General features: G+C 42.0%; 1 pseudogene; it reads left to right on the top strand.

The window, feature by feature from the left end:
- Positions 1-779: 779 nt before the first annotated feature.
- LOC139466990 (uncharacterized) lies at positions 780-18,656 on the top strand (annotated as a pseudogene).
- Positions 18,657-24,509: the final 5,853 nt, after the last annotated feature.

The following is a 24,509-nucleotide window of genomic DNA, read 5'->3' on the forward strand; positions in this document are numbered from 1 at the left end:
CTTAGTTTGAAGTGTATACCATGCATGGTACATCAATTACTTAGTTTGAAGTGTATACCATGCATGGTACATCAATTACTTAGTTTGAAGTTTTTCCATGCATGGTACATCAGTTACTTAGTTTGAAGTGTATACCATGCACGATACATCAATTACTTAGTTTGAAGTGTATTCAATGCATGGTGCATCAGTTACTTAGTTTGAAGTGTATACGATGCATGGTACATCAATTACTTAGTTTGAAGTGTATACCATGCACGGTACATCAATTACTTAGTTTGAAGTGTATACAATGCATGGTGCATCAGTTACTTAGTTTGAAGTGTATGCCATGCATGGTACATCAATTACTTAGTTTGAAGTGTATACGATGCATGGTACATCAATTACTTAGTTTGAAGTGTATACGATGCATGGTACATCAATTACTTAGTTTGAAATGTATACGATGCATGGTACATCAATTACTTAGTTTGAAGTGTATACCATGCATGGTGCATCCATTACTTAGTTTGAAGTGTATACCATGCATGGTGCATCAATTACTTAGTTTGAAGTGTATATCATGCATGGTGCATCAATTACGTTCGGTGCATCAGACAATATATCTTCCGGAATAGGAAACTTCAGGAATAAAGCATGTTCGGTAACAACAGCTTGTTTTATGGTACCTGACACTGTTCTTCTAGTACATACAAGAAATATACAAATTATGTAAACAAGATAGAAAATGTGAAACCAGGAGGTTTGAATCTGTGCATTACGGAAGGAGAATTCACATGGATCAAAAATTGACGATAACGAAAGTAGAACACTGGCTCCTTCCTGGTTGTCAAGACGGGTGGACTGTCGCACACAGTGACAGTCTCTCTGTAAGTTGTTCATGTTTAATACTGTTACATACTCCAACATTGTCTCCATGTTTAGGGTAGGGCTTATTCTGTCGACTACTATGTTATCGTTTAATATCCAAACTCTTGAGAATATGATGTTTTGACCGTTACTGGCGGCCTAACACGTGTTAATAAATTAGTTTCAATAGGACTTAGCAACATGTGACCTTGTTTGACTTTTGTCGTTAAGCAATTCATCTATATTCTATCAAACTGTATATTTGCCTCTATAAACTTCTTTTCTTGTGACATTCTAACAGTGAGGAGGCTGAACTTTGGCAATTTGTCTGATTTTTTCGCTTGATGACATTATATTCTTCTTCTTTTTTAGACGTATTTCAGTATACGGTTTTAGGCTTAGTAATTATGTTTAGGTAACTGTTGCCTACATATCCAGAATGGTCTAGTGAAAAATCGGAATCGGACCATCGAGAAAATATTGAGCTGGGAGAGAGAGGAGACAACCGCAGGGGAGACCATCCACACTGACATTTACAGTAGAGGTGAGGTGAGGTGAAATTGGGTTTAACGTCGCGTCCAAGATTATTGCACTTATATAGCGACGTGCATGCACGTGTATGTGTGTGTGTGGCTGCTTGTACTAGTCCGGACTGATGCCGATTTATAGTGCTAGCTCACTGAGATACCATGCCGCAGTTTAACATGAATACCCCACTCAGACACAGTATACTGACTCCGAGCCGACCAGTCCTTGTTTTAGCCCTTTAATGCCGAGCGCCAGACAGGGTAACAACAAGTACAATCTTTTAACGTCTTTTTGTATGACGCGGCCCGGGATCGAACCCTGGACCTTCCGCTCTCCGGGCGGACGCTCTACCACAGGACCACGGAGGCGGTCTCATTTACAGTAGATGGCGCTGTGGCTGGACCATACACAGACAATGTGGCTGTAATGGAAGGGAGTCAACTTCACGGGAGACAATCCACACAATTACTAACAGTAGGTGGCATTGTGGCAGGACTATCCACAGACACTGTAGCTGTGACAGAGAAAATTCAAAAGCAGGGGAGACAATCCACAAAAACACCAACTCTAGATGGCGCTGTGGCCAGACCATCCACAGACACTGTAGTTGTGAGAGAGGGCAGTCAGCAGCAGGAGAGACAATCCACACAAACAGCAACACTAGATGGCGTTGTGGTAGGACTATCCACAGACACTGTAGCTGTGGCAGAGATAATTCAGCAGCAGGAGAGACAATCCACACAAACATCAACACTAGATGGCGCTGTGGCCGGACCATCCACAGACACTGTAGCTGTGACAGAGAAAATTCAACAGCACGGGAGGCAATCCACACTGACATTTACGCTAGATGGCGCTGTGGCCAGACCATCCAAAGACGATCTATCCATGACAGAGGGGAGTCAACAGCAGGGGAGACAATCCATACTAACATCAACACTAGATGGCGCTTTGGCCGGACTACACACAGACAATGTAGCTGTGACAGAGTGGAGTCAACAGCAGGGGAGACAATCCATACTTACACCAACACTAGATTGCACCGTGTCCGGACCATCCACAGACACTGTAGCTGTGACAGAGTGGATTCAACAGCACGGGAGGCAATCCACACTGACATTTACGCTAGATGGCGCTGTGGCCAGACCATCCAAAGACGCTCTATTCGTGACAGAGGAGAGTGAACAGCAGGGGAGACAATCGACTTCCACAACCACCCACAACTTCATAGGTGAGTCCTCCCCTGTCATCATGGTGGCCTTGTGTTTGGAGCAGTCCCTTGTCATGCTGAAGCCCATGGTTAGATTCAGTACAGCTTTACAATGAGTGATGTCTACTGTTGATGTCTCCCAATTTGGTATATCGTCGCAATGTTGGTTAACGTAGTATTATACCTTGCGCAATTAATGGAACTAAAGCTAGGACTAAGAAGTAAGATATTTTGTAGGTTACCTGAATCATGCATACAATGGAATAGATTGAATAGCATCCTGATTTGATGTTTCAAATCAAAACTCATCTTCACCTTGGCATGAAGCACACATATTCACTCACACCTGGAACACGCTCAGAGACGTGTTTGTGTGTAAATGCACACAGTTACTTTGATGTTTAGCTCAGGTGTTTTTGGAGGGTGCAACCGCTGGTGAAGGATACGCTTACCTTTTCGCGAACACCTGGCATCATTACTATTTGATATTGATTCATAAACACATGCTCATGATTTAATCGGAATTGTGCAATAGACTCTGCTTTACGCAGATATTTCCATTGGATATGGAAATGGTTTTGCCGCTTTATGTATCCATAAATAATGGGTCTTCATCCATTGTTAATCTGCCTTTTGATCTGTTGGATAGCTCTGTTTTCTAACTGAATTGTCTGTCATTTTACAGTTTTCTTCCCAAAACGTCTGTACACATTTAGAGCTGCAAAACCACTAATGGAGAAAAAACAAACACTATGTGCAACCTCACCATGGTCCAAAAGGACAATATAGACAATAGACAATATATAAACAGTAAATATAATTAAAATTGCAAAGCTCTATGTTTGTAGGTTGAGAGATAGTACTTAAACATACTTGGTTTCCCGTCTCTTTCAACCCTTGGCTTTGTATATTGCAAGCCCGCCCCTCTTCTACAGTCCCGAGGTCCATAACCTTCTTTGTATTTTGGTCTCGCTTTCAACCTTTCACTATTGCCTATCACATTTTGCTGGAGCCATACACAGTCGATCCCTCATCCATGTAATGTAAATAGTGGAATTGAGGTACATTTCTGTTTTCAAACATTTTGAAAAGACAGTAAGACAGTTGAATATGACCCAGTAATCATCATATCTTCTGTCATCATCAGCATGGATAGAAATGTAGTTTGTGTCAAGTGTGCCCCATGGCACTCATAAATGTGCTCAGGAAAGAAAGTGTGTCAACTAGATGAATAATATTGATCCACTGTTGAAAATGGTAAATGTCATTTCCCAACTTAAGATAATGAGCATATGCACTATAAGCCGAAGAAGTTTATTCGGTATCAAAGGCTGCCTGGCCAAGAGTACAATACATGAGATACGTGTTTGCACGTGGACAGGTGGGGCAATTATTATATTATCTCAATACAATATTTTTGATGCATTTACAGGCAGATTTCTTTTTCAGCTATATAGCAATATCTTTAATTAGTTTAATATTTGTTGTTGCTACTAGTTGAACAAATTTTGATCGTGATGGATACTTGTAATAATAGCCTGGGATGTAGAGCTCTCTGTTTTTCATATAAAATGGACACTAAAAAAAATGGTATTCATCTTCATTAATATTATAACTACATTTCTTGGTCTAAAGTAAATCAGTATTGACTTTGTCATTGTATCGAAAGTGTTGAATACGTTGAGTGTGCCACATGGCCACATGGCAGTCGAATGAGTGAGTTTGATTTTACGCCGCTTTTAACAATATTCCAGCAATATCACGGCGGGGGAAACCAGAAATGGGCTTCACACATTCTACCCATGTCGGGAATCGAACCCGGGTCTTCGGCGTACCGAGCGAATGCTTTAACACCTAGGCTACCTGACCGCCCCCATGGCACTAAAAAAATATGTCAGTTTGTCTGTGTGCCCGTAAGGCACCAACAACTATTTTAGCAATGTCATTATGATTGTAACCGAATTTAGTTGTTTCCCTGCTCCAGGTTGTGCAGTACCACAGTATGACCTGTCCATCTCCTCGCATGTTGTTTCCCTGCTCCAGGTTGTTCAGTATCCCAGTATGACCTACCCAACTCCTCTAACATTGTTTTCCTGTTCCAGGTTGTTTAGTATCCCAGTACAAACTATCCAACTCCTCTAACGTTGTTTCCTGCTCCAGGTTGTTCAGTAACCCAGTATGACCTGTCGAAATCCTCTAACGTTGTTTTCCTGCTCCAGGCTGTGCAGTATCACAGTATGACCTGTCCAACTCCTCTAACATTGTTTCCCTGCTCCAGGTTGTTCAGTATCCCAGTATGACCTACCCAACTCCTCTAACATTGTTTTCCTGTTCCAGGTTGTTCAGTATCCCAGTAAAAACTGTCCAACTCCTCTAAAGTTGTTTCCTGCTTCAGGTTGTTCAGTATCCCAGTATGACCTGTCCAATCCTCTAACGTTGTTTTCCTGCTCCGAGGCTGTGCAGTATCCAAGTATGACCTGTCCAAATCCTCTAACGTTGTTTTCCTGCTCCAGGCTGCGCAGCATCCCAGTATGACCTGTCCAACTCCTCCAATTGTGTTTTCCTGCTCCAGGTTGTTTAGTATCCCAGTATGACCTTTCCAACTCCTCTAACGTTGTGTTCCTGCTCCAGGTTGTTCAGTATCCCAGTATGACCTGTCCAACTCCTCTAACATTGTTTCCCTGTTCCAGGTTGTTCAGTACCCCAGTATGACCTGTCCAACTCCTCTGACGTTGTTTCCCTGCTCCAGGTGGTTCAGTACCCCAGTATGACCTGTCCGACTCCTCTAACATTGTTTCCTGCTCCAGGTTGTTTAGTATCCCAGTATGACCTGTCCAACTCCTCTAACGTTGTTTCCTGCTCCAGGTTGTTCAGTATCCCAGTATGATCTGTCCAACTCCTCTAACGTTGTTTCCTGCTCCAGGTTGTTCAGTAACCCAGTATGACCTGTCGAAATCCTCTAACGTTGTTTTCCTGCTCCAGGCTGTGCAGTATCACAGTATGACCTGTCCAACTCCTCTAACATTGTTTCCCTGCTCCAGGTTGTTCAGTATCCCAGTATGACCTACCCAACTCCTCTAACATTGTTTTCCTGTTCCAGGTTGTTCAGTATCCCAGTACAAACTGTCCAACTCCTCTAAAGTTGTTTCCTGCTTCAGGTTGTTCAGTATCCCAGTATGACCTGTCCAATCCTCTAACGTTGTTTTCCTGCTCCGAGGCTGTGCAGTATCCCAGTATGACCTGTCCAAATCCTCTAACGTTGTTTTCCTGCTCCAGGCTGCGCAGTATCCCAGTATGACCTGTCCAACTCCTCCAATTGTGTTTTCCTGCTCCAGGTTGTTCAGTATCCCAGTATGACCTTTCCAACTCCTCTAACGTTGTGTTCCTGCTCCAGGTTGTTCAGTATCCCAGTATGACCTGTCCAACTCCTCTAACATTGTTTCCCTGTTCCAGGTTGTTCAGTACCCCAGTATGACCTGTCCAACTCCTCTCACGTTGTTTCCCTGCTCCAGGTTGTTCAGTACCCCAGTATGACCTGTCCTACTCCTCTAACATTGTTTCCTGCTCCAGGTTGTTTAGTATCCCAGTATGACCTGTCCAACTCCTCTAACGTTGTTTCCTGCTCCAGGTTGTTCAGTATCCCAGTATGATCTGTCCAACTCCTCGCATGTTGTTTTCCTGCTCCAGGTTGTTAAGTAAACCAGTATGACCTGTCCAACTCCTTTAACGTTGTTTCCCTGTTCCAGGTTGTTCAGTATCCCAGTATGACCTGTCCAACTCCTCTAACGTTGTTTTCCTGCTCCAGGCTGTGCAGTATCCCAGTATGACCTGTCCAACTCCTCTAACGTTGTTTTCCTGCTCCAGGTTGTTCAGTATCCCAGTATGACCTGTCCAACTCCTCTAACATTGTTTCCCTGTTCCAGCTTGTTTAGTATCCCAGTATGACTTGTCCAACTCCTCTAACGTTGTTCTCCTACTCCAGGTTGTTCAGTAAACCAGTATGACCTGTCCAACTCCTCTAACGTTGTTTTCCTTCTCCAGGTTGTTCAGTATCCCAGTATGACCTGTCCACCTCCTTTAACGTTGTTCTGTTACTCCAGGTTGTTCAGTATCCCAGTATGACCTGTCCAACTCCTCCAATTGTGTTTTCCTGCTCCAGGTTGTTTAGTATCCCAGTATGACCTTTCCAACTCCTCTAACGTTGTGTTCCTGCTCCAGGTTGTTCAGTATCCCAGTATGACCTGTCCAACTCCTCTAACATTGTTTCCCTGTTCCAGGTTGTTCAGTACCCCAGTATGACCTGTCCAACTCCTCTGACGTTGTTTCCCTGCTCCAGGTTGTTCAGTACCCCAGTATGACCTGTCCGACTCCTCTAACATTGTTTCCTGCTCCAGGTTGTTTAGTATCCCAGTATGACCTGTCCAACTCCTCTAACGTTGTTTCCTGCTCCAGGTTGTTCAGTATCCCAGTATGATCTGTCCAACTCCTCTAACGTTGTTTCCTGCTCCAGGTTGTTCAGTAACCCAGTATGACCTGTCGAAATCCTCTAACGTTGTTTTCCTGCTCCAGGCTGTGCAGTATCACAGTATGACCTGTCCAACTCCTCTAACATTGTTTCCCTGCTCCAGGTTGTTCAGTATCCCAGTATGACCTACCCAACTCCTCTAACATTGTTTTCCTGTTCCAGGTTGTTCAGTATCCCAGTACAAACTGTCCAACTCCTCTAAAGTTGTTTCCTGCTTCAGGTTGTTCAGTATCCCAGTATGACCTGTCCAATCCTCTAACGTTGTTTTCCTGCTCCGAGGCTGTGCAGTATCCAAGTATGACCTGTCCAAATCCTCTAACGTTGTTTTCCTGCTCCAGGCTGCGCAGTATCCCAGTATGACCTGTCCAACTCCTCCAATTGTGTTTTCCTGCTCCAGGTTGTTCAGTATCCCAGTATGACCTTTCCAACTCCTCTAACGTTGTGTTCCTGCTCCAGGTTGTTCAGTATCCCAGTATGACCTGTCCAACTCCTCTAACATTGTTTCCCTGTTCCAGGTTGTTCAGTACCCCAGTATGACCTGTCCAACTCCTCTTACGTTGTTTCCCTGCTCCAGGTTGTTCAGTACCCCAGTATGACCTGTCCTACTCCTCTAACATTGTTTCCTGCTCCAGGTTGTTTAGGATCCCAGTATGACCTGTCCAACTCCTCTAACGTTGTTTCCTGCTCCAGGTTGTTCAGTATCCCAGTATGATCTGTCCAACTCCTCGCATGTTGTTTTCCTGCTCCAGGTTGTTAAGTAAACCAGTATGACCTGTCCAACTCCTTTAACGTTGTTTCCCTGTTCCAGGTTGTTCAGTATCCCAGTATGACCTGTCCAACTCCTCTAACGTTGTTTTCCTGCTCCAGGCTGTGCAGTATCCCAGTATGACCTGTCCAACTCCTCTAACGTTGTTTTCCTGCTCCAGGTTGTTCAGTATCCCAGTATGACCTGTCCAACTCCTCTAACATTGTTTCCCTGTTCCAGCTTGTTTAGTATCCCAGTATGACTTGTCCAACTCCTCTAACGTTGTTCTCCTACTCCAGGTTGTTCAGTAAACCAGTATGACCTGTCCAACTCCTCTAACGTTGTTTTCCTTCTCCAGGTTGTTCAGTATCCCAGTATGACCTGTCCACCTCCTTTAACGTTGTTCCTCTACTCCAGGTTGTTCAGTATCCCAGTATGACCTGTCCAATTCCTCCAAAAGTGTTTTCCTGCTCCAGGTTGTTTAGTATCCCAGTATGACCTTTCCAACTCCTCTAACATTATTTTCCTGCTCCAGGTTGTTCAGTATCCCAGTATGACCTGTCCAACTCATCTAACATTGTTTCCCTTTTCCAGGTTGTTCAGTATCCCAGTATGACCTGTCCAACTCCTCCAATGGTGTTTTCCTGCTCCAGGTTGTTCAGTATCCCAGTGTGACCTGTCCAACTCCTCTAACGTTGTTTCCTGCTCCAGGTTGTTCAGTATCCCAGTATGATCTGTCCAACTCCTCGCATGTTGTTTTCCTGCTCCAGGTTGTTAAGTAAACCAGTATGACCTGTCCAACTCCTCTAACGTTGTTTCCCTGTTCCAGATTGTTCAGTATCCCAGTATGACCTGTCCAACTCCTCTAACGTTGTTTTCCTGCTCCAGGCTGTGCAGTATCCCAGTATGACCTGTCCAACTCCTCTAACGTTGTTTTCCTGCTCCAGGTTGTTCAGTATCCCAGTATGACCTGTCCAACTCCTCTAACGTTGTTTGCTGCTCCGGGTTGTTCAGTATCCCAGGATAATCTGTCCAAATCCTCTGATACTGTTTCCTGCTCCGGGTTGTTCAGTAACCCAGTATTACCTGTCCAACTCCTCTAACATTGTTTCCCTGTTCCAGCTTGTTTAGTATCCCAGTATGACTTGTCCAACTCCTCTAACGTTGTTCTCCTACTCCAGGTTGTTCAGTAAACCAGTATGACCTGTCCAACTCCTCTAACGTTGTTTTCCTGCTCCAGGTTGTTCAGTATCCCAGTATGACCTGTCCACCTCCTTTAACGTTGTTCTCCTACTCCAGGTTGTTGAGTATCCCAGTATTGCCTGTCCAACTCCTCCAAAAGTGTTTTCCTGCTCCAGGTTGTTCAGTATCCCAGTATGACCTTTCCAACTCCTCTAACATTATTTTCCTGCCCCAGGTTGTTCAGTATCCCAGTATGACCTGTCCAACTCATCTAACATTGTTTCCCTTTTCCAGGTTGTTCAGTATCCCAGTATGACCTGTCCAACTCCTCCAATGGTGTTTTCCTGCTCCAGGTTGTTCAGTATCCCAGTGTGACCTGTCCAACTCCTCCAAAGTTGTTTTCCTGCTCCATGCTGGGCAGTATCCCAGTATGACCTGTCCAACTCCTCTAACATTGTTTCCCTGTTCCAGGTTGTTCAGAATCCCAGTATGACCTGTCCAACTCCTCTAACGTTGTTCTCCTACTCCAGGTTGTTCAGTATCCCAATATGACCTGTCCAACTCCTCTAACGTTGTTCTCTTACTCCAGGTTGTTCAGTATCCCAGTATGACCTGTTCAACTCCTCTAAAGTTGTTTTCCTGCTCCAGGCTGTGCAGTATCCCAGTGTGACCTGTCGAACTCCTCTAACGTTGTTTCCCTGTTCCAGGTTGTTCAGTATCCCAGTTTGACCTGTCCAACTCCTCTAACGTTGTTTCCTGCTCCAGGTTGTTCAGTAAACCAGTATGACCTGTCCAACTCCTCTAACGTTGTTTTCCTGCTCCAGGTTGTTCAGTATCCCAGTATGACCTGTCCAAGTCCCCAAACGTTGTTTTCCTGCTCCAGGTTTTTCAATATCCCAGGCACTCGTGAAGAGCAACCTCCTCATGGTGAGTGCTGGGTAGCGCTAATAGCTCTTCCCCCGTGTGGAACCGGGGTAGAATATTTCCACAGCACCCCATTGCTGGTCGTAAAAGGCGACCGAATTGGGCAACCTGTTTGCCGTGAGTTGCGTCCCTGTGTCGGTGGAGGAAGGGATTCTGGTGGTTGAGGGCACTTGGGGCCAGGAACAGTGTTCCTTTTGCCCAACACACCACTTTGACCCTAACTTCACCCAGACGGGTGGTAGAATGGGCCCGGTTTTATCAATCGGCTGTTCACGCCATGCCCTGTGCATGGTCTGCTTTGATGTTGACTATATATTTACTGATATTCCACACAATTATTTTGGAAAACATCAAAAATTGTATGTTCTAAATCTGCCTAGAGTCCCATGCCTGAAGGCGGTGGCTCATGGGCCAATCTGGCATTATTGACCTCCGGGTTCTATTTGTCTTCAGAAAATTGTCAAGGGCGGAACCAGCCTGACGTTATTCTGTTTGACTCTGTTAGCTTCCCGTGTCTGTATTGCTCGAGTATAGCATGCCTGTAACCCTGGTGTTTGTAGTCGGTTTCCACTGCAGCACCGTCCTTGTAGACACTCCATGGTGGGTGGGGAGCAGGGGTGTCGAATATCCTCTTTCCATTATGGCTACCCAACAGATCACTGGTTCTCGACAAAAAAAACAAAAGAAGGCATATTGATACAGATCCTGCAATATCTTCTGATGAGGATTCTGTACAAAATATTGACTCTTGGCCTCGTTTTCTGGTTGTTGAAGGGATTGATGGTGAGCCTCTCAAACTCAATCCCTTTGTAGTTTCGAAATCTATCGAAGGTATTTGTGGTACTGTGAAGAATGTCACTCGTCTTCGTTCCGGTTCACTGCTCGTGGAGTGTGCAAGGGGACAGCAGTCTCTGAATCTACTCAATGCTGATCATTTTGCACATACAGAGATTGTTGTCTCTGTGCATAAAACACTCAATTCATGTAGAGGCATTGTTCGTGACCGTGCGGAGTGCCTCTCAGATATGTCAGAAGATGAAATTGTAGCAGAATTGAAACCTCAAGGTGTATCTTCAGTTAAACGGTTCAGCAGGAAAGATGGTAACAACATCATCCAAACTAATACGTACCTTTTTACGTTCAATCTCTCAAAGCTTCCAACCTCAATAAAAGCAGGATATTTCAACATCGGAGTGGATGTGTATATACCAAATCCGCTCCGTTGTTTTAAATGTCAACAATTTGGACATGGAGCGAGATCCTGTCATCACACCCAAGTTTGCTTCCGCTGTAGTGAGTCTCATGATAGCACTGACTGCACAAATACCATCAAATGTGCAAACTGCAGCGGTGTTCACATGTCCACTTCAAAATCATGTCCATCCTTTATAACACAAACCAAATTCTGAAACTAAAGTACACCAATGATATTTCATTTAGAGACGCAAAGAAACTGGTAACCAGTGAACCAACCACTTCTGCCTCTTCATTGACTTATTCTGCTGCAATCTCATCTTCTCCTATCAAAGCTGATAATGGTTGTCAAACAGCTCTAAGCTGGGTGTCGAATGTTCAAAAAATACTGTACCAAATTGATACTAATGACACCAGCACTTCTACCATTCAACCAGACACTGAACCAGACACTGTACCCGACTTGAGGAAAAATAGACCGCTTTCGAAAAGTGAAAAGAAACAACGCAAAAAAGAAGCAAGGGCCCTTAAACATGTTGAGGTGCCTTTGCCCTTGATTGTTCCTCTGGAGGTTCATAACCCTTTTGAACCTCTGGATATGGAGGTTGCTCCATCGCTGCCATTACAGCGTAGAGGAAGTTCCCCCCGCTCACGATCTCCAATTGAGCCCCCATGATTTGTTCTCCCACTTTAATACAATGGAATTGTAGAGGACTTCGGACCAATTATAACGACCTTCTGCTATTAATTCAGGATTTAAAACCATCAGCATTTTGTCTTCAAGAAACTTTCCTCAAATCAACAGATAATTTTAATTTAAGACAGTATGATTCCTACCATTGCTTTTCTCCTCCGGGGGATAAAGCTACTGGAGGATCTTCTGTTATGGTGAGGCAGGGCGTCATTCATAGTCCTGTTCCTCTAAATACTCCTCTTCAGGCTGTTGCAGTCCGTGTCACATTGAATGTTGTATTTACATTGTGTTCTTTATACATTCCACCTTCTTATTCTCTGCGACAGTCCGATCTTCAGGCACTTTATGACCAACTCCCTAAACCCTGTGTTCTCATGGGAGATTTGAATGGCCATAACCCACTTTGGGGTAGTACTGACAGCAATACAAAGGGTAAATTACTTGAGGAATTTTTCTTAAATAATGATTTATGCATTTTTAATGACGGTTCAACCACTTATCTACATCCAGCAACTGGTACTTACTCTTGTCTGGATTTATCAGTTGTAGATTCTAACTTACTAAGTGAATTTGAATGGTCAGTCCACGATGACCTCTGTGGAAGTGACCATTTTCCGACCATTTTAGAATCTGTGACTCCATCTGATGTTCCCCCATCTTCACGTTGGAATTTTACTAAAGCCAACTGGGCATTATATGAAGTCCTTTGTTCTAACAAACTAAACCCTGACGTATTTCTTGATGTTCCCGACTCTATACAACTGTTCTCCGATGAGCTCACTAAAATAGCTGATGAATGTATTCCGAAGTCCTCCTCAAATCCTCACATACGTAAACCATGGTTCAACATTGATTGCAAACAAGCTAGGAAGGCACGGAAAAAGGCTGAAAAATATTTCCGACGCCATCCAATGGTCCATAATCTCAATAAATTTAAAATTGTTAATGCTAAAACCCGGCGCACTTTCAAACAAAACAAACGTCAATCTTGGCAAAATTATGTATCCAAGATAAATTCACGGACGCCAATGTCCAAGGTATGGAACATGATTCAGAAAATAAAAGGTAAGGGTTCTAAGTCAAGCATACACCATCTCAAAGATGGGGATCAATTATTAACTGATACATCAGATATTGCAAATAAACTTGGTGAAACTCTGGCTCAACATTCTTCCTCGTCTAATTATGTCCCTCAATTTCAAAAATTCAAAAAGCTGCAGGAAAAGAAACCTTTACATTTTAATTCAGATAACGGGGAAGATTACAATGAAGTCTTTTCCATTCATGAGCTCAATACAGCACTTGGACAGGCTCATGACACTGCTGCAGGGTCTGATAATATCCATTATCAACTCTTAAAACATTTACCGCAATCCTGTTTAGAAACCCTTTTGATATTATTTGATAAAATCTGGACGTCAGGAGAATTTCCTTCTTCGTGGCGTGAAGCTATCATTGTTCCAATACCTAAACCTGGACGTGACCATACAGTTCCTTCCAATTATCGACCCATTTCATTGACTAGCTGCGTTTGCAAAACCATGGAACGCATGGTCAATAATAGATTAACATGGTACTTGGAATCCAATAACTTAATCACAAATATTCAATGTGGCTTCCGTAAAAATCGCAGTACCATTGACCATTTAGTTCGATTGAAGTCATTCGTTAAGAATGCCCTTATAAACAAACAACATGCAGTGTCTATCTTTTTCGATCTAGAAAAAGCATATGACACTACATGGAAGTATGGTATTTTAAAAGATTTACATGATTTTGGATTGCGAGGCCGTTAGCCTCAATTTATATCCCAGTTTTTAACTGACAGGCAATTTCAAGTCCGCGTGGGTTCAACCCTGTCTGATCATTATAATCAGGATCAGGGTGTCCCACAAGGCAGTATTTTGTCTGTCACTTTGTTTAGTATTAAAATCAACAGTTTAGCAAAGGTTTTAAACGATTCAATTGATGGATCGTTGTTTGTGGATGACTTTAATGTTTCTTGCCGTGGTAGGAACATGCATACGATTGAGAGGCAAATGCAACTGTGTTTAAATAAAATCCAAAAATCGTGTTTAGAAAATGGCTTTAAATTTTCCAAATCTAAAACTAACTGTATTCACTTTTGCAGAAAATATAAACCTCACAAAGACCCTGAACTAATATTAGATAACACCCCCATTAAAGTTGTAAAAGAAGCGAAGTTTTTGGGTATAATTTTTGATCATCATTTAACCTTTTTACCTCATATCAAATACTTAAAGAACAAATGTCTGAAAGCCCTAGATTTGTTAAAAGTTGTCTCTAATTCCAAGTGGGGAGGGGATCAGAAAACCCTCCTCCAGCTATACCGAGCTCTCATACGCTCTAAACTTGATTATGGCTCCATCATTTATGGTGGGGCTTGTAAGAGCAATTTAAAATTATTGGACACTATTCATCACCGAGGCTTGAGGCTTTGTCTTGGAGCCTTCCGAACTTCACCTGTTCACAGTTGGTATGTGGAGGCTGATGAGCCATCCCTTCAACAACGACGCATTAAATTATGTTTACAGTATATCTCTAAATTATGTTCCACTAAATCAAATCCAGCATATGGCTGTGTTTTTAATCCTCTGTACAAAAATCTCTATAATAAAAAGACATCTCTTATTCCACCACTTGGAATAAGAATACAATCTGATGTTTCTGCTGCCCAAATCAATCTTGACACCATAGCCCCCACTCGGCTGTTCACTTCGCCGCCTTGGCAGTTAGTCAAGCCAGAGGTGGACCTGACATTAAGTAAACTAAAAAAATCGGACACAAATCAACTAATTTATCAACAGCAATATAATGAATTACGTAACACGTATGATACTCACAGATCTATATTTACAGATGGATCCAAGGATGATGACGCTGTTGCCAGCGCAACCGTCATTGGATCCAGGACTATCTCAACCAGATTACCAGATAAATGTTCTATTTTCACAGCGGAGGCAAATGCTATTTTAACAGCTCTAAAATATATCCACAGCCAAACTAAATATAAACAGTTCATTATTTTTTCAGACTCTCTTTCTTGCATTCAAGCTATTAAAAACATGTCTTCCACGCATCCACTTTTAATGGAAATTGTTGAACTGTTTACTGATCTTGCTACTGGCCAATACGACATCGTTTTCTGTTGGTTACCTAGCCATGTTGGAATCACTGGTAACACGATGGCTGATGCTGCTGCAAAAGCAGCTCTCAACAAATCTGTGACACCACTTCTTCTTCCCTACAGTGATTATAAACCCGTGATAAGATCTTACATCCGTGATCTAATGCAAAAGAAGTGGGACACTCAAGTAGGTATCAATAAATTACATGAAATTAAACCAACTATCGGTTACACCTACTTGGGCTGTCAGTCCAGATTTGAGGAGGTCATAATGCGACGATGTCGTATTGGCCACAGTAGATATACACATGAGTATATATTAAAAGGTGAGGATCCTCCGTTTTGTGTCCCTTGTGATGAAAGAATCACAGTCAAGCATGTCCTGCTTGACTGCATTGATTTTTCCATCACAAGGGATAACTATTTCCAGGTCAAAACTATTAAGGATCTTTTTAATACTATAAGTACTCATTTACTTATTGTTTTTTTAAAAGAAATTGAACTGTATCATAAATTCTGTTAATCTGTTTTGTGTATAATAACTTTTTTAAAATTAGTAGAATGAATTTATATCTGAGATTGTTAGTGGCAGTATCCTTGAAGGGGGTTAAAGTACTGTAAAATTATTGTCCCCCTGAGAGGGTATCGTAAGTCCCTGTCATTCACGGAATATTTCCATTTACTACGCTTTTAAACGTAGAATTTCTGTCATTTTAATTGTGGCTAAAATTATGTACACTCGCCAGCGACTGAAGGGATGATGTAAATCCTGCTAGGGTCCATGCAGGTAGCAAAGGTACTGTAAGTCCCCATGGTCCCTAGTATGGTGATCTACCTTCAGTTGTTGGCGATCTATAGCCTGTTTTTAAAATGTAATGTATATGATAGTGCTATTGATTTTATTATTACATACTAGTTTTAAATTTTATTGCTGTGATACGTCTAGTTGTTTTACTGTCTCTCGTTGGCAGGTTTTTACATACGTTTCATCATATGTATTATATTTAACTTTTGATAGTCACGATATGGCTGAAATATTGCCGATGTGACTTAAAATTTTAACTCACTCACTCACTCATTCAATATCCCAGTATGACCCGTCCAACTCCTCTAACGTTGTTTTCCTGCTCCAGGCTGTGTAGTATCCCAGTATGACCTGTCCAACTCCTCTAACGTTGTTTTCCTGCTCCATGTTGTGCAGTATCCCAGTATGACCTGTCCAACTCCTCTAACATTGTTTCCTGCTCCAGGTTGTTGAGTAAACCAGTTTGACCTGTCCAACTCCTCTAACATTGTTTTCCTGTTCCAGATTGTTCAGTATCCCAGTATGACCTGTCCAGCTCCTCAAACGTGGCTTTCCTGCTCCAGGTTGTTGAGTATCCCAGTATTGCCTGTTCAACTCCTCTAAAGTTGTTTCCTGCTCCAGGTTGTTCAGTATCCCAGTATGACCTGTCCAACTCCTCTAACGTTGTTCTCCTACTCCAGGTTGTTCAGTAAACCAGTATGACCTGTCCAACTCCTCTAACCTTGTTTCCTGCTCCAGATTGTTCAGTATCCCAGTATGACCTGACGAACTCCCCAAACCCCAAACAGGTTGTTCAGTATTCCAGTATGACCTGTCCAAGTCCCCAAACGTTGTTTTCCTGCTCCAGGTTGTTCAATATCCCAGTATGACCTGTCCAACTCCTCTAATGTTGTTTTCCTTCTTCGGGTTGTTCAGTATCCCAGTATGACCTGTCCAACTCATCTCACGTTGTTTCTTGCTCCAGGTTGTGCAGTATCCCAGTATGACCTGTCCAACTCCTCTAACGTTGTTCTCCTACTCCAGGTTGTTCAGTATCCCAATATGACCTGTCCAACTCCTCTAACGTTGTTCTCTTACTCCAGGTTGTTCAGTATCCCAGTATGACCTGTCCAACTCCTCTAACGTTGTTTGCTGCTCCGGGTTGTTCAGTATCCCAGGATAATCTGTCCAAATCCTCTGATACTGTTTCCTGCTCCGGGTTGTTCAGTAACCCAGTATTACCTGTCCAACTCCTCTAACGTTGTGTCCCTGTTCCAGGTTGTTCAGTAAACCAGTATGACCTGTCCAAATCCTCTAACGTTGTTTCCATGCTCCAGGTTGTTAAGTAAACCAGTATGACCTGTCCAACTCCTCTAACACTTCATTTGGGAATCACGGACATCGAGGCTGTCCACCCAAAGGTAAATGTCAGTGAACAGTCATTAGCCACATATGGAGGCCGCTATATGTGATTTACAAAAGGTGTCCTCAACCACTACTTCATATTTCGCCTGTGATTGGAACAGATTTAATATTTGACAATTCCCTTATTTTAATGGAACACAAACCACATACTATGATCCACATGCTAAAATCATTTTTGTACAATATTTGATACTTTGAATAGAAAGTGTGTTTTTTTTAATTGTGCATTGTATTTATATATTTTTTAAATTTAGCCCCTTATATATCAATACTTATTTATGTGATGATGTGCTGTAATACTTTCATGTCCATGTTTTCAGAGTCTCTTCGCATCAGGATCAAGCAGCTGAATGAAGTGTTTAAGGAAACTCACACTCTTCATAAAGCAGAAGATCTTCTGAAAAGGCACAACCATGTGGCAATTTGTGGACCTCCTGGGGATTGGAAAACAAGCACTGCTCTCAAGATATGTGAGAAATATCTCCACAAAAAATACGAAGTTGTGTTTGTTGATAATATTTAAGTGTTTGATGTGGAAACAATCATTCAACGAACATGTGACATGCTGGTTGTGTTTGATGATATATTTGGTTCTGTAGCATTTCCTTCAAATTTGGAGAAAATTCATAAAGTGTTAATTGCCCTGGTTGATGCTTTGGTAAACACTTCATTCCAACAGGAACAAGCAGCCAAGAAGAAAAGAGATGAGAAGAAATCAAAGGCAGCTAGAATGAATAAAGATGAGACTAAACCGGATGCAGATGAGAAGCCCAAAAAGGCCCGCTTTATTTTCACATCCAGAAGCTACAACTGGAATGAAGGACGTGGAAAAATGCACCAGTTCAAGGTCAGTCTCTTCAAGCCTGAAAGTGTCGTTGACATGACCAAGACTGGTTTGACAATTGAGGAGAAGGAATCTATTCTGAATTCGTTCAAGAAAAGAAGTCAAACGTGTGATATCTCCATTCATGACAAGAACATTATTACTCACGTACAAGACAGCCTGTTTGGTTTTCCTTTGATCTGTAAACTGTATTGTACAAACCCAGCCTTCCAGATGTACAACATAATTGACTTCTTCAAGAACCCTGTGACCTACTTGAGAGGTGACCTTGACACCATTGTCCGTGAAGGCAGCAGCAGGTCGGCAACTCTAGTTCTCCTCGTCCTTTGCGGGGGAAAGTTGAACCTTGTCTCCTTTAAGGAGAAAGAGAAGAATATCACCGATCTGTTCCTGGCTTTAAAGGAGGAGGTAGCATTTTGCACCCAGACAGACATTGGCAAGGAGATTCGCAACTTTACTGACACCTACTGTACAGTGGACAATCATGTAGCCTTCTTCTCTCATCCATCCATCTACGATGCTGTGGCATGTGCCTTGGGGAATCTCAATGAAGTGTTTTTACTGGAACATTGTTCTCTGCAGTTTTTATATGAAAGAGTGAGGCTGAACAAGGATGATCACCTAAAGACGACCCATACTGATGATGTCACAAACAAGATCTACATCACCTCAAGTCTACACAGTCAATTGATCAGCAGATTGGTGGAGGGTGTCCGAGATGGATGCTTCAGATGGACAGTAGGCCACCCTGTATTCAGAAGTGCTCAAAAAGTCTCCGACTTCTTGACACAGATGATGGCAGACTTGCCAGATGTTGTTCACAGAAAGGATAAGAGCTCAGGTGAATGTTTTCTGTATTGGGTTTCACTGTCATTCACTGTTTGAATGCTCACTGTCACTGATGTGTCAGGAGGGAAGAAGTTTACATTCTGTACTCACTGACTTTTATGATAGTATCATAGGCTGTACACGAAATGGCAATTTAATGCATCTTCAACACATTGCTGCTGTACTAAAACAACATGGGAAATACGATGTAAACAGGAGGACATCGAGAGAGAAGACTCTGCTAATGACTGCTGCAGAGACAGGACATTTGGGTGTGTTCAACTTCCTCCTCCAAGAAGGGGCTGATGTTTCAGCGACAGACAAGGACCGTTACAACTGTCTTCATTATTCATGTAAATCAGGAAGCAAAGATATTGTAAATGTTATTATTAAACAGTTTCAATATCTGATCAATGACCGCGATGGTAAGGGAAACACACCTGTTATGGTTTTGCCTGAGTCAGGGCAGGTTGAAATCCTCAAGTTCCTTGTTTCACACAAAGCAGATCTTACTCTCGTGAATGATGACAAGCTAAACGCTTTCCACATAGCATGTATCAACGTTATTGTATCAGTTGTAGAGTATCTGCTGACATGTGAACACATAACCATAGACATGGAGGCAAGAAGGTTCACACAGCAGTAATGATGGCAGCTGAAGGAGGACACTAAGAACTTTATAATCTTCTTATGTTGAAGGGGGCTGATCTGTTACTTACTGATGAAGAGAACAAGGACTGTCTGATGTTGGCATGTGAGGGGATAACGTATCTATTGTGAAACACCTCTTGTCCCTGAAACGGTTTGACATCAACAAACGATGGGGATCTCAGAAACACCAGCAGTGATGATAGCAGCTGAAGGATTATGAACTTTATAATCTTCTTGTTTGGGAAAAAGCTGATTTGTCACTTACCCATGATGGCAACATGGACTGCCTGATGTTGGCATGTGTGGGGGGTAACACATCTATATTGAAACACCTCCTGTCCCTGAAAACATTTGACATCAACAGACGAGGGGGAGACCAGAGATAAACATCAGTCATGATGGCAGCCAGAAGAGGAGACTATGATGTTTATAATCTTCTTGTTTTGGAGAAAGCTGATCTGTCACTTACTGATAAATACAACAAGGACTGCCTTATGTTTGCATGTGAGGGAGGGAATGTGTCTATAGTTAAACACCTGCTGTCCTTGAAAAGATTTGGCCCAGGTGAAAGAAGATTAAAGGAATATGTCACTACTGCCGAAGCAAATAACTGCCAGGAAAGTGTGAATCTTCTGAAGTCCTACTTGTAATTACGTTTTTATTACATGATGAACATCACGTGTGTACAGGCGCACGGCATATGCCTGACGCTGAATACAAGATATACAGGCTCGTTCTAGGGATGCTGTCATCTATACAGACAGTTATGCATAAACAGCAATGAGCTTGCATCTATGACAGATTCTGCATATGGAGTGAATATCATTTAGTTGCCACTAATCATGTACCCAACTATATGATTAACTTTTAACTATAACTTTAAACTGTCATAGTTATGCCTTATCATTTTACCAATAACATATCATTACTTTGTGTAACTTTCTGTCTCTCTGGTCTTATTTGAAGGATTGTGTGTTTTCAGATTTGCTTGTTCTATTGTGTAATCAATGCCAGTAAATTTCATTTGAGATGTTTGCTGAGTTGAATGGGAATTAGAGTCAGTGGATGAGCTAACAAGATGTGCCTTGATTTGCCAGATCACATCAGCAACAACTATCAGCTCGTGGTGGATACTATTGCAAGGACGTTTATGACAAACAAAACTCAGGCTTTTGATGTTTTTGATTTGATGGCTCGAGTTAGATGCTCGGAGGAATCTTACCTTGATTTTGCTGTTGAGCTGAAGCTTCGTTGTGAGATTACTTTCCCTCAAATTGATGCTTAATCTGAACAGGCTTTGTGTGTGAACGAGATTTGTTGGCAATAGAAAGAAGGTATTTGAGGTGAAAAATGCATTGTCAGACTTTAATGTTGTTAGATCAGGCAGTGTCATTTTCTTGCCAATGTAGGACTATCGACCTTGCCGTAAAGTGATTCATGCCACCACTAATGTTGTTGATAAGACCACAGAACATTTAATATGGCTGAAATAATGCTGATGCAACGTTATACTTTACCTCACTCATTCACTCACAGAGGATTTGAGTTTGGAAAAGATGGTCAAGGGACTTTGTGCTCAGCTTAGAACAGAGTTGGCAGAGGTTAAGAACTTACAGCATTGAGGAAATAAAACTTGTTCTATTTGTGGAAAGTCTGGTCATATCACAGAAAGACGGGTGCTTAATATGTCTTGTGGAGTTTAAGGACATTTAGCTGAAGACTGTATGATGGTTGGTAACTGGAAGAAAGACGGTCATACGTAATGTTAGCTGTTAATCTCAGACAGTGGTTGACTCTTCAATTAACCGAAACTTCCAGGGGCTGATAATGATACCCGGTTGATGGATTTAGTGTTACTTCGGGCAAACCTGGTAACCAGCTCATCTTCCAAACTTAGGTTTTGTAATGGGTCACTTCTAAACCTGCTTAAAGGTTGTATATTTCAACTGCAATACCTAGGTTTTACAATTAACGTTTAACAATTGTGTTTAAAACTTACATCTTGAAATGAACACACTTGTGTTTAATGATTGGTTACAAGTCACATTTTTTACATGAAATTTCCATGACATGAATCGAACCTGCAACTCCACATATCGTGTTAAGTTTTGTAACCAACTGTTTTCCCAGTGAGCCACAGGGGCAGGTGATGAGAAGCTGTTCAATTTTACATGTCACGACTTCAGCTGGTCCATCCTGCACGTGGTTGTTCTCTCGTTCACTTTGATCAAATTCCTGTTATGCCGCGACACACTGTTGTTTCACTATAAGGTTTTTCTTCTGGTATTTCTTACATTTCTTGCATTTATACGGTTCATAAGTTCAGGGATGAGGAGCGATCCTCACATGAAAACGGGTTCCGATGTGATTTAATGCGTGAGAGATGCGAAAACATGCTCGTGTCTCCTTATATACAACCTGCCTTCTGGAAAGTTCTACACTGTGACCTCACCCGTCTAGCGGCCCCAGAACATTACAGAAGTTTCTATAACATACCTATCATTATCCGCGGTATACTGGACAGAAGGTTTACACTCCACACTAGCATCTTAATACAGTAACCTTGACGACTGATCACGGTCCAAACACAATTCAATAATGAAATTGTCGATTTTGAAAATTCGAGTTCTATTCCAGGTTTGTCTTTGATCTATTTTGCAAAGTTGTTCCAGACATGTTTTACAATTTCACAGTCAGAGAACATGTGCACAAAGGTTTGTTTTTCTCATTTACAAAAATTGCAAAAAAATGTTCTCTATAACCCATTTTGTACAGTAATTCGTTTGTTGGTATAATTCTATGAATAATACTGTATTGGAACCATTCCTGTTTTGAGGACACACTATATCTGTGGGGGCTACGGTTAATTGTATGGGAATCATTTACCGTTATGTTAAGGCCATGTTTAAATGTATTTTTGGGATATAATATTGTTAGATACCTTATGGGCTAGCACTATAAAACTGGAACACTGAGTACAAGAACACGCACGCACGCACGCACGCACGCACGCACGCACGCACGCACGCACACACGCACGCGAAACACACACACACGAAACACAAGAAACACACACACACGAAACACACACACACACACACACACATACACACACACACACACGAAACACACACGCACACTATCGAAATGAAATAAACTTGAACGCCTAACCCCCGTTTCACCTCACCTCGCCACTTGCTTAGTGCTCATGTTGATAGAACAATTCACGAAATGCACTTTGGGGCCGTTGCAGAATATTGTCTAAAAGTCGAATCAAATTTTCAAAAACTATTGAAAACAGAATGAGCTAACATCCTTTTAGTAAACACAACTCTCTTGTGTGTTAAAAGCCCTGGGTATCCCCCTTCTTTAACCAATGACTTGTGTGTGTGGTGGACCACCAATGACTATTCACATGTATCTACTGTATACTTGTACATAAATAAAATCTCTATGTACACATCATCTCTTCATCATTCTTCTCTTCATGATGGCCATTGTCGTCATCATACGTCACTCAACGGTCAACCTATGTTTTTAATGTCTCGGCCCAAGTCAACAATATTGCCCAATATTAACATTTATCCCTCGGTGACAATAAGGCCCAATGTTGGGGATATATTCAATGGATCAGGTAATCTATTAGGTAACCACTGGGCCGATATATCCAGTCAAGCATGAGGTGAGCGAGAACGCTCAAGTATATGAGGTAATCACTGGACCGATATACACAGTCAAGCATGAGGTGAGAGAGAATGCTCAAATATATGAAGTAATCACTGGGCCGATATACACAGTCAAGCATGAGGTGAGAGATAAAGCTCAAATATATGAGGTAATCACTGGACCGATATACACAGTCAAGCATGAGGTGAGAGAGAACGCTCAAATATATGAGGTAATCACTGGACCGATATACACAGTCAAGCATGAGGTGAGAGAGAATGCTCAAATATATGAAATAATCACTGGGCCGATATACACAGTCAAGCATGAGGTGAGCGAGAACGCTCAAATATATGAGGTAATCACTGGGCCGATATACACAGTCAAGCATGAGGTGAGCGAGAACGCTCAAATATATGAGGTGACCACTGAACCGATATACACAGTCAAGCATGAGGTGAGAGAGAATGCTCAAATATATGAAGTGACCACTGAACCGATATACACAGTCAAGCATGAGGTGAGAGAGAATGCTCAAATATATGAAGTGACCACTGAACAGATATACACAGTCAAGCATGAGGTGAGAGAGAATGCTCAAATATATGAATTAATCACTGAACCGATATACACAGTCAAGCATGAGGTGAGAGAGAATGCTCAAATATATGAAGTAATCACTGGGCCAATATACACAGTCAAGCATGAGGTGAGAGAGAATGCTCAAATATATGAGGTGGCCACTGGGCCTACATACATAGTCAAGCATGAGGTGAGAGAGAACGCTCAAATATATGAGGTAATCACTGGACCAATATACACAGTCAAGCATGAGGTGAGAGAGAATGCTCAAATATATGAGGTGACAACTGGAAGGATACACACAGAAAGAATGAGTGAGTGAGTTGGGTTTAATGCGGCTTTTAACAGTATTACAGTTATATCGCGGCGTGTCAGCTTAATATTGGAGGAAAGCCCGAAGTGATGCAAGTCTTAAACGCTTACCACTTCGGTGGAACCCACGAGCATGAGTATTATGCTGACCTAGAAACATAATCGGGGCGATCCGGGATTCGAACCCACACTCATAGGTTTCTGGGACGCAATTACACATCTATAGCTGACTAACATACTTGCTGATTAATCTAAAACTGTTTACCGTATACATGACGAGAGTTTTACCAAAACACTGGAGCAACTGATACACACTTGGCATCAGAGAAGAAGGTGTTTTATTATTTTTTTGGCTAAGAGTGTAATGTATTTTATGATGAAATGTTGATCATATACCCGTTATGTGCAACGACTA

This window comes from Haliotis cracherodii, unplaced genomic scaffold, assembly GCF_022045235.1.
Source record: "Haliotis cracherodii isolate W230 unplaced genomic scaffold, xgHalCrac1.p SCAF_19, whole genome shotgun sequence".
NCBI classification, from domain to species: Eukaryota; Metazoa; Mollusca; class Gastropoda; order Lepetellida; family Haliotidae; genus Haliotis; species Haliotis cracherodii.